Source organism: Hyla sarda, chromosome 5 (assembly GCF_029499605.1).
Source record: "Hyla sarda isolate aHylSar1 chromosome 5, aHylSar1.hap1, whole genome shotgun sequence".
Classification (NCBI taxonomy): Eukaryota; Metazoa; Chordata; class Amphibia; order Anura; family Hylidae; genus Hyla; species Hyla sarda.
Window position 1 is genome coordinate 149,321,401 of NC_079193.1, and position 18,511 is coordinate 149,339,911.

Below are 18,511 nucleotides of genomic sequence, written 5' to 3' on the forward strand. Positions count from 1 at the left end.
CTCTATGCGGCGTCAGGGACGTCACTCCTCATTTCCTGCAGCCGCAGACACAAAATGCTTCAAGACACAGTTTTTTTCACTACACCGGCGCTGCGGGAAATGAGGAGTGACGTCCCTGACGCAGCATAGAGGACCCAGCAGGACACGTCACTCGACATATTATCCACACAGCCCACAAAACCCGCCGCATTACATGAGCCTGCGGAGCGCGGCCAGGTAAGGAAATGTGAAAAATAGTGAAAGCAGAAGTGTCCGGGTCTGCCGCTGGCCATGGTTTTAAATTGGCCGTGGCCGGGTTGCTAAACTTTAACAAGCAGCCGGCGCTGCGGACGCTTTATAAACAGTTGCCCCCCCCCCTACTGAGGAGGCGGCAGGGGGCCCCCTGGGGGATGGGGGCCCTAGGCAATTGCCTGGGTTGCCCCCCCTAACACCGGCCCTTTTTCCTGACTTCATGAGTGCATACCACATACGTACATCTAAGTATAGTACCATTTTGTTCCTGATAAAGTCTTAAGGGCCTAGATACTGTGAAAGGACAGCCAAAAGTACTCACCGGCTGGTGTTGTACACATACTTTTTAAGCGTACTGTAGCAAATGTTTCTGCCCTCATAAGTGCATATCACATACGTATATCTAAATGCTGTACCATTTTGTTCCTGATAAAGTCTTAAAGGCCTAGTTACTGTAAAAGGCCAGCCAAAAGTACACACCTGCTGCTGTTCTAGACAAATACTGTTTTAAGCATAGTGAAGTGTATTGTACTCCCCTCATATATGCACTAAGTATATAAGGCAGGGAAGTGCCAGGACGTGTACAGAGGAGTGGCAGAGGCCTAAATTCATCAGGGGCAGGCAGTTGTTTCTTGGACATGGCTTCGCCGTTGGATTGCTGGTGGAAAGACTGACTCAAAGTAGGTGAAGCAGGAGCCTCTGGAGCGACAGAAGGAGGGTATGACACACAGCTCCCTTCAGCAGCAGACTAAGGGCAAGTGGCAGTAGGAGACGCAGCGAGAGGCCTGATCTCCCGGTATCAGCTGTCTCGGTGTCTCGACCAGCAACCCATCTGCCGTCATCGATTGGTTAACACGGTCTAACACTTCAACACAAGTGACATCTGATACCCCCAGTCAACAGTTGGTGGTTTCCTCAGACACAACCCTCAGTTGGCATGGCCCGGGAGCAGTCCCTGTCCTCCCATTGCCTCTGTCCTATGCTGTTCCCTCCCCTGCAGAAGTATCTTATGCTGTGGATTCAGCTCCACTATTCTGCGAGGACGATCTAATAGAGGACAGTCAGCAGCTACTGCCCAGCCAAGAAGTGGAGGAGACATCCGCTGTTTCCTCCCCTAGGCGGGCAAGTAGTGATGAGGAAAGTGACGTGGGAGGTGGTGTTGCCAGCGTTCAGGCTCCTGAAGCAGACACTGTTGAGGAACCTGAGGAGGAAGTCAGTGACGTGCAGACACAACTTGATGATGATGAAGCCGATTGCACTTGGGGGCCGAGTGCAGAAGGGGCTTCACCATCATCAGAAGAAGATACCAGCAAGGTGGTATCATGGTTGGAAGTCAGCATGGTGGCAGATGTGGAAAGTCTGGAGCCAAACGTGCCTGGGGGAGACCACCTGCTTCGCGGCAGCCTACCTTCCCGGGAGGTAGTGGAACAGGGGTTCCTGGAGACGGTGGCAGTAGCAGTCAATTAGTGCGGACTGTTGGTGGGAAAATCAGCTACTCGTTGGTGGAGCAATTTGTCATCAAACATCCGGAGGAGGTTAACATAGCCACATGCAAGATGTGTCGGCAGAAGGTGAAGTGTGGCCAGCGTCCCAATGTTGGCACCACTGCCCTGCATCAACATATGCTGCGCCACCATAAAGTGGCCTGGGAGAACCATGGCTCCGATGTAGTGGTCCAGCCTTCTGAATCACCCAGTGGCACTTTGATCCCTCTTTCAGCCAGCCAAGGCTCCACCACCACAGCTGAAGGGAGCTGTGTGTCATACCCTCCTTCTGTCGCTCCAGATGCTCCTGCTCCTCCTACTTTGAGTCAGTCATTCCACCAGCAATCCATTGGCAAAGCCATGTCCAAGAGACAAAAGTATGTGCCCACTCATCCAATGGCGCAGAAGCTGAATGTGCTCCTGTCCAAGTTGCTGGTGCTGCAGTCCGTCCCTTTTCAAGTGGTGGACACTGCACCTTTCAGAGAACTGATGGCTTGTGCCGACCCAAGGGGGAGAGTCCCAAGCCATCATTTCTTTCCAAAGAAGGCAATACCAGCCCTGCACAATTTTGTGGAACAGAAGGTGGGCCAGTCCTTGAGCCTGTCGGTGTGTACCAAAGTGCACGTTAGCACCGACGTCTGATGCTGTAACTATGGTTAGGGACAATACATATCCTTTATGGCCCACTGGGTGAATGTGGTTCCTGCACAGCTACAACACCAACTTGGACAGGTCACGCCGCTTCCTCCTCCACGCCCTCAGGCCATTGGTCCTGTGACAGTGTGCGACTCCGCCTCCTCATCCTCCACTGTGTCCTCAGCCTCCACTGCACGGACAAGTCTTAGTGCCCCTTCATCAAAGCATATGTGCAGGGCACGGCTGTGTCATGCTGTTCTTCACATGGTTTGCCTTTGCGAACAGAGTCACACAGGGGAGGAACTGCTAAAAGTCATTCATAAAGAAATCAAAGCATGGCTTACTCCACGAAAATTGGAAATGGGAACCATGGTGACTGACAACGGGAAGAACATCTTATCTGCATTGGGACAAGGAAGGCTGAGCCATGCGCCCTGCATGGCACACATGTTCAATCTGGTTTTCAAGCGGTTCCTGAAGTGTTCCCCCCCATTTGCAAGACATCCTAAGAATGGGAAGGAAACTTTGCATGCACTTCACCCACTCGTACACCACAAACCACACCCTCCTTGAGCTGCAGCGTCAGAACAGTATCCCCCAACATACTGTAGTCTGATTTGCGACTTGCCACACGTTGGAATTCCACCCCCCGTATGTTGAACCGACTATACAAACAGAGAAAAGACATCACCGATTTCTTCATGATCCAAGAGGATGGGTTACTCCCCTGTGTAACTTCAATGTCAACCAGTGGCAGCTCATACGTGACACCTGCCATTTGCTCAGGCCCTTTGAGGAAGCCACATTATTTAGTCAGTCGCCAGGATTACGGGATGAATTGCGTCATTCCGCTGCTTCATTTCCTACAACACGTTTTGGAAACGATGGCTGGTCAGGGCACTGGAGACGTGGCGCCTACATCTGACGGCAACCTGAGCCCTGTGGGGGTGAACTGAAGGAGGAGGGGGAGGGGCACAGTGGAGCACAGTTTAAGTTTCACGAAATGGGCAGTTTTTCTAGTCATCTGAGAGGAGAGGAGGAGCAGGAGCATCATGAGGAGCTAGAGGGTTATGAGGAAGGTGATAAAGAGGACCCAGAAACACAGTGGCAGTATGCAGTGGAGATGGAGGCAGGGAGTCCCTCCAGAGACTTCTGGCTCTCCTCCTTATTGGACCCTAACTTCCGGCACAAAATGGGGGCCTTTTTTACCCCCACTGAGAGGGAGGACAAACTGATCTACTACAGAGACCTCCTATGTAGTCAGTTTGAAGATGCCTATCAGCGCAATCGTCCATCCTCTTGCAGGTCTGACTCGGGGGGCCCTCTGCACTCATCTTCCACTGCCATGGCTGTTGGGGAGTGGTGGGGTGGTAGGAGCAGTACCAGCTCCATCAGCAGCAGCCTGAGTCTACAGTCACTGATGAGTAGCTTTCTTCACCTGCGTAGTGAAGCAACTCATCAGCAGCAGGTAGACCTGGAGCAGGACCTGAACCAACAGGTGGTGACATACCTTGACATGCCCATGCCAACACACCTTGAATATCCGCTGGACTTCTGGACAGCCAAACTTGATTTGTGGCAGCAACTAGCAGACTTTGCCCTGGAAAAGCTGTCCTGCCCGGCCAGTAGTATGCTATCAGAGGTGGTGTTTAGTGCGCCGGGGGCCATAGTCACCCCAAGGAGAACTCTTCCGTCCACAAAAAATTTGGGGAGGCTGACCTTTGTGAAGATGAATCAGGCAGGGATCAGCCAGGATTTCCATCCACCAATTCCTGATGCATCAGAGTAGATTGACCATGGTGCCACACCAACACTTCACAAATATGGATAGTGCCAAACAGATTTAAGGCACTGCTCCCCAGTTACAAACATTCCTCTGCATCAGACCTTTTTTCACCCACCTTCGTCTCTGGGTACTGGTATTGCCACCCACCGCACCACTCTGTCACCGGGTCACTTTCAGGACTCTTGATGCTGCTGCTGCCATCTCCAAGCTGTCTCATTCTGCCACCATATGTTCTTCTCATGCTGCCACCAACTCCAGGCTGTGCCATTCAGCCACTATATGTTCTCCTCATGCTGCCGCCAACTCCAAGCTGTGCCAATCAGCCACTATATGGTCTCCTCATGCTGCCACCAACTCCAGGCTGTGCCATTCAGCCACTATATGGTCTCCTCATGCCGTCTCCACCTCCATGCTGTGTCATTCAGCCACTATATGTTCTCCTCATGCTGCCGCCAACTCCAGGCTTTGCCATTCAGCCACTATATGGTCTCCTTATGCTTCTGCTACCTCCAGGATGTGCCATTCACCCACTATATGGTCTCCTCTTGCTACCGCAAACTCCAGGCTGTGTCATTCAGCCACTATATGTTCTCCTCATCCTGCTGTCAACTCCAGGCTGTGCTATTCAGCCACTTTATGGTCTACTCATGCTTCCGCCACCTCCAGGCTGTTTCATTCAGCAACTATATGGTCTCCTTTTGCTGCCGCAAACTCCAGGCTGTGTCATTCAGCCACTATATATTCTCCTCATGCTGCCGCCAACTCCAGGCTGTACCATTCAGCCACTATATGGTCTCCTCATGCTGCCGCCACCTCCATGCTGTGTCATTCAGCCACTATGGGGGAGATTTATCAAAACCTGTGCAAAGGAAAAGTGGCCCAGATCAGATCAGATCCCTTCTTTCATTTTGCAGGGGCCTTGTTAAAAATGAAAGAAGCAAGCTGATTAGTTGCTATGGGCAACTGGACAACTTTTCCTTTGCACAGGTTTTGATAAATCTCCCCTTCTATGTTCTCCTCATGCTGCCACCTCCAGGCTGTGCCATTCAGCCATTTATGGTCTCCTCATGCTGCCACCACCTCCACACTGTTTCATTCAGCCACCATATGTTCTCCTCATGCTGCCGCCAATGCAAGGCTGTGCCATTCAGCCACTATATGGTCTCTTCATGCTACTACCACATCCACGCTGTGTCATTCAGCCACTATATGTTCTACTCATGCTGCCGCCAACTTCAGGCTGTGCCATTCAGCCCCTATATGGTCTCCTCATGCTTCAACCACCTTAGGCTGTGTAATTCAACCACTACATGGTCTCCTCTTGCTGCCGCAAACTCCAGGCTGTGTAATTCAGCCACTATATGTTCTCCTCATGCTGCCGCCAACTCCAGGCTTTGCCATTCAGCCACTATATGGTCTCCTTATGCTTCTGCTACCTCTAGGATGTGCCATTCACCCACTATATGGTCTCCTCTTGCTACCGCAAATATTCTCCTCATGCTGCCGCCAACTCCAGGCTGTACCATTCAGCCACTATATGGTCTCCTCATGCTGCCGCCACCTCCACGCTGTGTCATTCAGCCACTATGGGGGAGATTTATCAAAACCTGTGCAAAGGAAAAGTTGCCCAGATCAGATCAGATCCCTTCTTTCATTTTGCAGAGGCCTTGTTAAAAATGAAAGAAGCAAGCTGATTAGTTGCTATGGGCAACTGGACAACTTTTCCTTTGCACAGGTTTTGATAAATCTCCCCTTCTATGTTCTCCTCATGCTGCCACCTCCAGGCTGTGCTATTCAGCCATTTATGGTCTCCTCATGTTGCCGCCACCTCCACACTGTTTCATTCAGCAACTATATGTTCTCCTCATGCTGCCGCCAATGCAAGGCTGTGCCATTCAGCCACTATATGGTCTCTTCATGCTACTACCACATCCACGCTGTGTCATTCAGCCACTATATGTTCTACTCATGCTGCCGCCAACTTCAGGCCGTGCCATTCAGCCCCTATATGGTCTTCTCATGCTTCAACCACCTTAGGCTGTGTCATTCAACCACTACATGGTCTCCTCTTGCTGCCGCAAACTCCAGGCTGTGTCATTCAGCCACTATATGTTCTTCTCCTGCTGCCGCCAACTCCAGGCTGTGCCATTCAGCCACTATATGTTCTTCTCATGCTGCCGCCAACTCCAGGCTTCGTCATTCAGCCACTATATGGTCCCCTATGCTGCCGCCACCTCCACGCTGTGTCATTCAGCCACTATATGTTCTCCTCATGCTGCTGCCAACTCCAGACTGTGCCATTCAGCCACTATATGGTCTCCTCGTGCTGTCGCCACCTCCACGCTGTGTTATTCAGCTACTATATCTTCTGGGTTTTGTGGTCATACAGTATTAGTTCAAAGTAAACGATGGGACATTAAACTTGGGAATCTAATATAAATCTTAAATTTTAATTTAAAAAATCAATGTAATCTTTTCAAGACTGAGGCCCTATGGTCGTCGACATCATATTGCCTGTAGAATTATCACAAGAATCCAATGAAACAGCTTGGAGCAATGACAATTAACCAGTGGGGCACTGTGAGGCAGGGGCTGGAACAGGTGGTATCAGTAAAAATAAAAAAGTTTTATAGGGGTCAGAAGATGAGAATCTTTAACGTATAAATTTTCCTACATATAGTTATGATTTTTTTCAGAAGTATGACAAAATTAAACCTATATAAGTAGGGTATCATTTTAACCGTATGGACCTACAGAATAAAGATACGTTGTCATTTTTACAGAAAAATGCACTGCGTAGAAACGGAAGCCCCCAAAAGTTACAAAATGAAATTTTTTCTTCAATTTTGTTGCACGATGAATTTTTTTTCCGTTTTGCCGTGGATTTTTTGGTAAAATGACCAAAGTAGTATTGGTGGCGCAAAAAAGAAGCCATCATATGGAATTTTATGTGTAAAATTGAAAGCATTATGATTTTTAGAAGGTGATGAGGAAAAACCTTAAAGGGGTACTCCAGGGGTTAATTTTTTTGACTATATGGCATCTTCTTTGTAAGTTTAGTTTTTTTTGCAATATACATGTGTTATATGTTTTGGCAGCATATGTGTCTTTTTCTAACCTGTTTGTTGGGCAGGAAGTTCTGTAGTTCCGAGGGTTTTCTTTTACCATTGTCCACAGTTCTGAGTCTGTTGTGGACAAGATGTCTCAGCTTTTTTTTTTAAGCCATGCCCCCTCATCTCATCCAGCTGAGTACACAGCTCCTCACCTCCCCTTCCCCTGCTCGGTATTCTAAGGACGCAGGTCTGCACTGGAGAAGGACCTCACAGAGAAGATAAGTGTTATCTGAAGGGGAGGATGAGAAGGTGCACGGGCTGGGGGTGTATGGACTGCAGGGGAATACATCTCATACTGGGAATGATCTCTATGGGGGAGATTTAACAAAACCTGTGCATAGGAAAACTTGCCCAGTTGCCTATAGCAACCTATCAGATCGCTTCTTTCATTTTTCACAGGCCTTCATAAAAATGAAAGCAGCAAGCTGATTGGTTGCTATGGGCATCTGGGCAAGTTTTCCTCTGCACAGGTTTTGATAAATCTACCCCTATATGTGAAGGGGGAGGGGGGGGGGTACTCCTGAATGACACATGCTGGGAGTTGTAGTCCCTGTTGTGTGTGTGTGTGTGTGTATGCTAGTGTTTACAAACCAGTGTGCCTCCAGCTGTTGCAAAACTGCAACTCCCAGCATGCCTTGACAGACTTTGGGCATGCTGGGAGTTGTAGATTTGTGACAGCTGGAGGTACACTGGTTGGGAAACACTGTTCTAGCCTATTCAGCATACACATCATGGTACACCAGTGTTTCCCAACCAGTGTGCCTCCAGCTGTTGCAAAACTACAACTCCTAGCATGCCCAAAGGCTGTGAGGGCATGCTGGCAGTTGTTGTTTTGCAACAGCTGGAGGCACCCTGGTTGGGAAACACTGGTGTATGCCTTACAGAGGTGTGGTGAACTACAACCCCCAGGAGACTACAGAGGCAGCATGCTGGTGTTATACCACAGACTGAAAGAGGACTCCTGAATGACACATGCTGGGAGTTGTAGTCCCTTTTGTGTGTGTATGACAATGTATCCCAACCAAGGCTGATTATATTAGTGTGCTGTGTATAAGGGGGCTGACCCGGGAAAATAGTAGGATGGGTAAAGGGCGGAACAAACAAACAAACAAAAAAAAAGGAGCCACCCCAAACCAGCAAGGCATGTGGCATGCTGGATTGTGACAGACGGACTCTGCCGAAAGTGACTTCTCCTTCCGAATGACAAGCCCCAGCCTATCGCAGGCAATATCCCCAGGCAGTACTAGAGATTATTGCATCCTTGTACCCAAAGAACCAGGCAACACCAGTCTTCAGGTATCAAATCAGAACTCTTTATTGTGGAACAAGTGTCTCCTTTTATAGGAAGGACATCACATGGGGAAGGGTCAGTAAAGACAATACAGGTGACAGCGAGTCTGGGAGATAATCCAATAAAAATAGCTCTCTCTATACAGTGCCTTGAGTGCAAAAGGTGGAGGTGTGCAGAAGTCGGACTGTGTACAAAAGGGAGAAGCATTTGTAGAATTAGTGCATTGTACAAAAGGTGAACAGTGTGCAACAAGTGGACCGTGTGCAAAATGTGGACCGTGTGCAAAAGGTGTATTGTGTAAAGGAGGTGGACCGTGTGCAAAAGGTCGACAGTGTGCAAAAGGTAGACCACGTACAAAAAGATGTATTGAGCACAGAAAGTGGACCGTGTGCAGAAAGTGTATGAAAACAGTAAATAAAAGTATTTTAACTCTGAGCTTTATGTCACTGGACAACATCAACTGAGGGGTACAAATAGCGAAATCCCAAAGTCCATCCAAGTAGTTAGGGTGACTCTAGGATCCGTCACACTGGGATTTGTAGTTTTCAGCACAGCAAGAAGCAGGACATAGAAGCAAAGATAGGAAAACAAAGTGGGGGATAAAAAGACAACAAAGAACGGAAATAGAGTAGGCTAAACAACAAGAATAGAAGTGAAACAAAACAAATAGGGTAATTCAAAAACGGAAAAACGCGTTGTCCACCGGAGTACCCCTTTAAGGGGTTAAAAAAAATGTTTACACTTTTTGGGGGTAAAATGGGGAAAAAGGGACAATTTTAATTTTTATTGGTGGAGGGGATTTTTCCAATTTTTTTTTGCTTTTATTTTTTTTAACTTTTTTTAACTTTTATATTTACACTAATAGTCCTCATCATTTGATTGCTGATACTGCTCAGTGCTATGCATAGTGCATAGTACTGATCAGTATTATTGGCGATCTTCTGCTCTTGCCTGCTCAATCTCAGACCAGAGCAGGAGACGCCGGGAGACGGACGGAGTAAGGTGAGGGGACCTCCGTCCGCCATTATGGATGATCAGATCCCTGAGGCATCCATTTTTGTGACCGTACTCCCGCAGATGCCGTGATCTGCAATGATCACGGCATCTGAGGGGTTAATGGCAGACATCCGCGCATATGCGGATGTCGGCCATTATTGGCGGGTCCCTGGTTGCTATCAGCCAGGACCTGACGTGCATGACCCAAGCACCACTCCGATGCTGGCGGTCATGTACAGGACTTAAATGTACATCCTGGTGCTTTAGGTACCACTGCACCAGGACATACATTATGTCCTGCGTCGTTAAGGGGGTAAACCCTTAACATGCTCCAAGGTTATCAATTAGTTCAAGGGGAAAAACTAGCCAAATTCTCCTTTTTGGGAGTTGCAACAGATCTGTACACATAGAGAAATCGCTTTTTTATTTTATTTTGAATCCTGCATTGCAGACCCTTGCCATAGCTACTATTCTAAGTATCTACTGTGCCATGCACTGTGCAGCACAACTGCATGGAGTGGCCAATCCTCTCTGCCACATGATAGTGCAAGGAGGGGGCTAATGGTAGCTGTAGCCAGTGGACAGCAGGAAGTAGTGGACTAGTGTTAGCTGTAGCCAGCAGCCATCTGATATTGGTGGACTACCGATACTGGTAGCCAGGCCTTGTGATGCATCTCCATGTGCTTGCACATAGCAGTAATTCGTAAAGTCAGACCCTGGCTATGCCTTACTTTCTTTTTGTATAAACAACACTGTGCCTGGTTTGCTGCATCTGGTAGGATGGTAAAGAATTTGGGGCACAACGAAGGTATGAATACTAACTTAGAATAAACCCAAAAATACACATGATTGTGCTTTAGATGGCTAAGCCGCGTTTACTTTCAATGATTTTTACTGCATAATTATGCAAAACCTAAGTAACAATGCTATATGTTAGCTTAAACCCCCCAGAAACATTGCTTTGCTTTAGATGGCTATGTCGCATTCACTTTCAATGCTTTTAACTGTGTAGTTATGCAAAACCAAGGTAGCAATGCTATATGTTAGATTAAACCCAGAAAAATGCAAATAACTGCTTTAGATTAGCTATGCCGAGTTTACAATACTTTTAACTGCTTTGTTATGTTAAACCCAGGTTGAACTACTTCATTCAATTAAACCCAGAAAATACACATGACTAACACTTAGATGGCTATGTCACGTTCACTTTCAATTCTTTTAATTGTGTTGTTATGTTATACACTGGTAAAAAGACTTTGATTAAGCACAGAAAATACACTTAACTAACACTTAGTTATGCCACGTTCACTTTCAACTATATTAACTACATTGTTGTGTTAAACCCAAGCAAAAAATACTTTGTTTGATTAAACCCAGAAATAGACATAACTGGTCCTTAGATGGCCATACTGCGTTCACAACACTTTTAATACGTATTACTAAAACACAGGTCAGCCCACTGCTTTACTTAGTTTTCTAAGTATTTGTAATGTGATAACTTTTATGGGCTGGTTCACTGCTGGCTGGAATTTCTAGTGCACCAACTGTATTGCACATGAAAGGAAGTCTCTGTCTGAGGTTACCCCACTGAATGATGCTTTTCTCTGCTGGTAATGTGATAACTTTTATGGGCTGGTTCACTGCTGGCTGGGATTTGTAGTGCATCAAATGTATTGCAAGTGACAGGAGGTCAGTCCACTGAACTTACTTACTAGCTTTTTCTCTCCAAAATGGTGGCCACAATGCAGTGCACAGGGCTCTATCAGCCTCTTAAACTCACTTCTGTGATGTGCCCTAATGGTCTGGAAGCAGTTTAACACATCAATACAATCAAATGATTGGATAACCTGGGTCATTTGATAGCTGCAAGGTATGTTGGGCTACCCTGACGTCGTCTCACTGTTCCCAGTACTTTCTCCTTTCATTTATGTGCCAAACACCATGTGTTCCTCATCCAATTTATTATTATTAAAGAAACTGCAAGTTCCCCGCGAGCACAATGTGGCAAAAGCCGGTGGCAAAAGCTGCTGTCATCTCGAAATTTGGATCAAATGCATGTTCTTTGGGCTCAGCTCGTTCTTTTTTAATAACATCCAAGAGCACCTTTTAACTATATGCCAGTATATATGTCATGCATTTCAGTAAGTTGAACCCATATGCTGGTGCACGCCACCTCCTTCTTTATTCTGCAGAGACAGTATACTGTCCTATGAATCGCCTCTGTTTTTTTCTTCCAGTTCCGCATATTACATATTCTGAAGATTATTTTATTTATTTGGGATTCAACTTTATAAGTCCCTCATGTTTGCCTTTAGAATAGACATGGACCTGCATGTTAGGTTTTGCCATGCTGATCCTTTGTTTCCTGGAAGATAAGGCACTGCCTCCCTCAAATAAATATATACTAGCTGTCCTAAGCATGACTGTTTATGTGGGAGTGGGGAGAGCTATCTAATATGTATTGTCGGCTCACTGCTTTTTTTCCACAGCTTTTCTGATGCAGTGGGGGGCCCATTCTTTTCTCCCAACCACTGGAACCATGTACTGTATATAAGGAATTAAACTTTTTTCCACTACATATCATCTGGTTGTGTAACCTATTTGTAAGAAACACTGTTACACATTCTCTTTAACCCCTTAAGGACCCAGGACGTACTGGTACGTCCTGGTGTTTCTCCGGTCTCTGCCGGGCCCCGGGCAGAGATCGGAAGCGGATGTCTGCTGAAATGCTTCAGCAGGCATCCAGGGCAAACGCCGAGGGGGGGCCATGTCTGCCCCCGATGTCGCCGCAAATCGTGAGGGAAATCGCCCCTGCGATCTGCGGCGATACCGGGCTGATCGGGTCCACCCGGTAATTTTCCATGATTCCGGATGTCACAGACAGCCAGGACCATGCTAAAGTATAGGAGCGAGGTGGCAAGCCTGCCACCTCCTCCTATCCCCTGCGATTCTTCGGTTAGCTAACCGACCGATCGCAGGGGGGGGGGGGGGGGCGGTTACTTCCTCTCACCCTGCCCGGCCCCTGGAGGTCCGGAGAGGACGGGAGGAAGATCGGAGGACGCGGCGGGGGACGGGGGAGTGCTGGGGACCGGCCCCGGTACTTACCTCGTCCCTGAAGACCCGGATCCCAGCGGTGGAGATGGCAGCGGTGGCGACAGGTGAGTGGATCTTCGGCAGCGTTGCGGGACCTTTGCAGCAGTCCAGACCGCTGTTAAGCGATCTGGACTGCTCCATCTGGTCCCCTTATACTGCAACTCCCAGCATGCCCAGACAGCCCTTGGCGTCTGGGCATGCTGGGAGTTGCAGTTTTGCAACATCTGGAGGTCCACAGTTTGGAGACCACTGTGCCCTTCCAGATGTTGCAAAACTAGACATCCTCAGCATGCCCTTACTGTCCAGGCATGCTGGGAGTTGTAGTTCTGTAACATCTGGCCCTTCAGATGTTGCAGAACTACAACTCCCAGCATGCCTGGACAGTTTTGGCATACTGGGAGTTGTAGTTTTGCAACATCTGGAAGGGCACAGATTGGGAACCACTGTATTAGTGGTCTGCAAACTGTAGTCCTCCAGATGTTGCAAAACTACAACTCCAAGCATGCTGGGAGTTGTAGTTTAGCAACATCTGGCTCTAAAGATGGTGCCGATCTACTACTTCCAGCATGCCTGAGAATGTTTGGGAGTTGTGGTTTTGCAACAACTGGAGGCACACTGGTTGGGAAACAGTGTCTGTTTGCTAACTCAGTGTTTCCCAACCTGTGTGCCTCCAGCTGTTGCAAAACTATAACTACCAGCATGCACTGTTAGACTGTGCATGCTGGGAGTTGTAGTTTTGCAACAGCTGGAGGTTCTCCCCCCCCCCCCCCCTGAATGTACAGGGTACATTCACATGGGCAGGGGGCTTACAGAGAAGAATCAGGCTGCAAGTTTGCGATGCAGCAAATTTTGCGCGGTAGCTCAAACTCGCAGCAGGAAACTTGCTGTAAGCACCCGCCCGTGTGACTGTACCCTAAAAACACTACACTACACTACACTACCACAAAATAAAATAAAAAGTAAAAAACACTACATATACACATACCCCTACACAGCCCCCCTCCCCTCCCCCATAAAAATGAAAAACATCTGGTACGCCACTGTTTCCAAAATGGAGCCTCCAGCTGTTGCAAAACAACAACTCCCAGTATTGCCGGACAGCCGTTGACTGTCCAAGCATGCTGGGAGTTTTGAAACAGCTGGAGGCACCCTGTTTGGGAATCACTGATGTAGAATACCCCTATGTCCCCCCTATGCAAATCCCTAATTCAGGCCTCAAATGCGCATGGCGCTCTCACTTTGGAGCCCTGTCGTATTTCAAGGCAACAGTTTAGGGCCACATATGGGGTATCGCCGTACTCGGGAGAAATTGCCTAACAAATTTTGGGGGGATTTTTCTCCTTTCACCCCTTATGAAAAGGTGAAGTTGGGGTCTGCACCAGCATGTTAGTGTAAAAAAATAATTTTTTTACACTAACATGCTGGTGTTGCCCTATACTTTTCATTTTGACAAGAGGTAAAAGGGGAAAAAATCCCCCCAAAATGTGTAATGCAATTTCTCCCGACTACGGAGATACCCCAAAGTGCTCTGGGGGCGCACAACAAGGCCCAGAAGGGAGAGTGCACCATGTACATTTGAGGTGATTTGCACAAGGGTGGCTGATTGTTACAGCGGTTTTGACAAACGCAAAAAAAACAAAACCCCACATGTGACCCCATTTTGGAAACTACACCCCTCACAGAATGTAATGAGGGGTGCAGTGAGAATTTACACTCCACTGGTGTCTGACAGATCTTTGGAACAGTGGGCTGAGCAAATTAAAAATTTTGTACAGCCCACTGTTCCAAAGATCTGACAGACACCAGTGGGGGGGGGGGGGGTAATTGCTTACTGTACCCCTTGTTACGTTCCTCAAGGGGTCTAGTTTCCAAAATGGTATGCCATATGGTTCTTTTTTTTGCTGTCCTGGCACCATAGGGGCTTCCTAAATGCAACATGCCCCTGAGCAAAATTTGCTCTCAAAAAGCCAAATATGACTCCTTCTCTTCTGAGCACTGTAGTTTGCCCGTAGTGCATTTCAGGTCAACTTATGGGGTACGTCCATACTCAGAAGAGATGGGGTTACAAATTTTGGGCGGTATTTTCTGCTATTAACCCTTGCAAAAATGTGAAATTTGGGGGGAAACACACATTTTTGGGATTTTTTTTCTTCTTACATATGCAAAAGTCGTGAAACACCTGTGGGGTATTAAGGCTCACTTTATTCCTTGTTACGTTCCTCAAGGGGTCTAGTTTCCAAAATGGTATATATGTGTTGTTTTTTTTTTTGCTGTTCTGGCACCATAGGGGCTTCCTAAATGCAACATGCCCCCAAAAACCATTTCAGAAAAACGTACTCTCCAAAATCCCGTTGTCGCTCCTTCGCTTCTGAGCCCTCTACTGTGCCCGCCGAACACTTTACATAGACATATGAGGTATGTGCTTACTCGAGAGAAATTGGGCTACAAATATAAGTATACATTTTACCCCTTGTAAAAATTAGAAAATTGGGTCTACAAGAACATGCGAGTGTAAAAAATGAAGATTGTGAATTTTCTCCTTCACTTTGCTGCTATTCCTGTGAAACACCTAAAGGGTTAAAACGCTGACTGAATGTCATTTTGAATACTTTGGGGGGTGCAGTTTTTATAATGGGGTCATTTGTGGGGTATTTCTAATTTGAAGACCCTTCAAATCCACTTCAAACCTGAACTGGTCCCTGGAAAATTGTGATTTTGGAAATTTTGTGAAAAATTTGAAAATTGCTGCTGAACATTGAAGCCCTCTGGTGTCTTCCAAAAATAAAAACATGTCAATTTTATGATGCTAACATAAAGTAGACATATTGTATATGTGAATTAAAAAAATTATTTGGAATATCCATTTTCCTTACAAGCAGAGAGCTTCAAAGTTAGAAAATGCAAAATGTCACATTTTTCATCAAATTTGGGGATTTTTCACCAAGAAAGGATGCAAGTTAACACAAAATGTTACCACTATGTTAAAGTAGAATATGTCACGAAAAAACTATCTCAGAATCAGAATGATAAGTAAAAGCATTCCAGAGTTATTAATGTTTAAAGTGACAGTGGTCAGATGTGCAAAAAATGGCCGGGTCCTAAGGTGTAAAATGGCTGGGTCTTTAAGGGGTTAAGCACACTCGTGCATGTACATTACAGCTCAACATGTAAATCAGTATGTGGGATTTTTGAGTCTGATTCCCAGTGTAAATATTAAATGAAGATGTAAGGCTGGGTGTAAGCTATGGTCCTCCTGTGGGAACTCAGAAAATGTATCCCTCAGTTTCAAAAATCCATATGATCGCCCCCACCATTCTGAAGAATCAAACAGCTAGTCCACCTTAAGCTTTCCCTGTCTGTTTTTTATGTTACAAAGATATTTGCACAGTGTGACATCACAGTGGCTTGAGAAAAGAATGCCTGCTGTACCTGGATCATTTCACATGTTCAAAGGATTTAAAGAATTAATTGCAGGAAATGGCAAAAGATAGGCTGTCCTGTGGTGTATAGAAAGTATTCTGGATATAAAATATCTCTGATAGTTGGAATAAGTTTACATACCCTTTGACTGAAGTCACTAAAACTCAATATTTCTTCCCACCACATGTAGTACTCAACAGGATGTTGGGTGTTAGTGCTGGTAAACTGGGAATAGTAGTCCCTTTTGAAATCTCACATGTCAGGGGGGCCTTGCTAACTTGATGTTCTCCTGTGAGCTTGAGTACTCTTTAACCAAACAGGTAATACCTCTGGGATAAGTGCAGGAATAAGAAATCCAGACACAGGACCATAAACGTGATATTTTAATAGTTCGGACAATTATGCATGTGATGATACAAAATATGTGTATTATTTTTATTTGTTTCTTTCTTTTGTAAGATGGGTTATCACGATCACACCCTATCGGTCCAGCTAAGATGCTAGAGAGAGTGTGATGGAGCAAGGGTTAAAGCCACCAGACCTCTGAGTATCCACTACTAGTCCCAGCAAGTCACCAAATTAACCCTTTGATAAACGAGTTTCACCACAGCTTCCTTCATAAAGGTGAGCTTCTATATTTAGAGATCAAAGACCAGAGCTGATTAATTAAACATTTAATCTGAATAAAGGTATCACAGTGCTAGGTATAAAATAAACAAATGACATACAGGTACAAAAATATATAAAAGAGTTCAGCGAGACAAGTTCAGAAAATAAAAAGAAAGTCCTTACAGTATAATGGTATAGCAGTCCTTGTGAGTGAGAGCCCAGCTGTGTCTTAGGATGTTTTGCTAGCTTTTGCCACAGGCTTGAACAAAGGTTTGTCCAGCATCTCAGTTTCATAGTAGTAGAAGCAAGGCCAGAAAAAACCCTTGAAGTCAGCGCTGCTGACTCTTGGGAGAAGGATGAGGCAAATGCCAGAGATGGTGAAAAGGTCCTCAGGACATTAGAAAAAAAAATAAAAAATTGACAAGATTACGTGTTTCGGGATGAACCCTCCCTTCTTCAGATCAGGGTGCGGTGGTAACAGTAGTAACAGGTTTATATAGCCGAAAAATGGGCGCCCAAAAAATAAGGGGAGGGTATACAGTTAAAAGTTAAAATCAAGATACAGTGTAAAAAACAATAACATTACATAATAGATGTTCTGGACATACATAAATAAACATATTTATTGAAGATTTGTACAGAAACAATATAGAGTTCTTGTATGCAGGTGTGGTTTGTAGCTGCTGCAGAACCACAGTGGGCCAGAAGTGACACGCTGTGGTGTGTGAACTGTGTAAACACTAGCTCCATGTGTGGAGCGCGGTACGCTGTGTGCACGCGCAGTGATGGGCTGGTTGTCCAGGATGCGTTGCAATGTTTGGTGGCCATGTGATCATGGTGCGTTCAGCAGAACCCAGCAACCGTCAAAATATTTAACTTATCTTCATATGTTCTCTGTGGCAATGTCTTGGGGAGACCCCGTCAATTCAGACCGGCAAATTTGCTGCGATCCTGGCCAATCGGATCACTGGTGACCCAGAAAAAAAGAATGATTGGAGCTGTCAGAGACAGCTCCGACCATCCTAAAGGATAGGAACGAGGTGGCAGTGTTGCCACCCCCTTCTATCCCCTGCCAATGGGTTAGAGTTCATTTCCCCCGCTCTGCCCACCGATCGAAGGTGGGGCAGAGCGGGGTGAACACGGGTGGTGAGGGCGAGCATGGCCGGCTTACCCGGACTGGCGGAGGTGGTGGCATCCTGGTGCAGCGGCGGCATCGGCAGCATAATCGGAGCGGCGGCCGGAAAGTGCGGCATAGTGAAGGCTGCAGTGAAGATCGCAGTTAGTGATCTTTACTGTGGCCTTCTAAAAGCTGCAAAACTACAACTCTCAGCATGCCCACACAGCCAAAGGCTGTCTGGGCATGCTGGGAGTTGCAGTTTTGCAACATCTGGAGGGTCACAGTTTGGAGACCACTGTGTAGTGTTCTCTAAACTGTGGTCCTCCAGATGTTGCAAAACTATAACTTTCAGCATGCACTGACTGTCTGGGCATGATGGGAGTTGTAGTTTTGCAACATCTGAAGTGGCACAGTTTGAAGACCACTATACGGTGGTCTCCAAACTGTAGCCCTCCAGGTGTTGCAAAAGTACAATTCCCAGCATGTCCAGACAGTCAGGGATGCTGGTAATGTAGTTCTGCAATATCTGGCCCTTCATATGTTGCAGAACTACAATTTCCAACATGCCTGGACAGTCTGGGCATGCTTGGAGTTGTAGTTTTGCAACATCTGGAGGGCTAAAATTTTGAGACCACTACTTAGTGGTCTCCAAACTGTTCTTCCCCAGTTGTTGCATAACTACAACTCCTAGCATGCCCAGACTGTCCAGGCATGCTGGGAGTTGTAGTTCTGCAA

General features: G+C 46.5%; 1 long non-coding RNA gene across 1 annotated transcript in view; it reads right to left on the minus strand.

Annotated features, from left to right (window-relative positions):
- LOC130273518 (uncharacterized) overlaps nucleotides 1-18,511 on the minus strand; it is a 205,347-nt gene that overhangs the window by 25,173 nt on the left and 161,663 nt on the right. The window contains exon 2 of the long non-coding RNA XR_008844016.1: nucleotides 7,256-7,407. This is a non-coding gene — a long non-coding RNA (uncharacterized LOC130273518). The remainder of the gene's footprint in view (nucleotides 1-7,255; nucleotides 7,408-18,511) is intronic.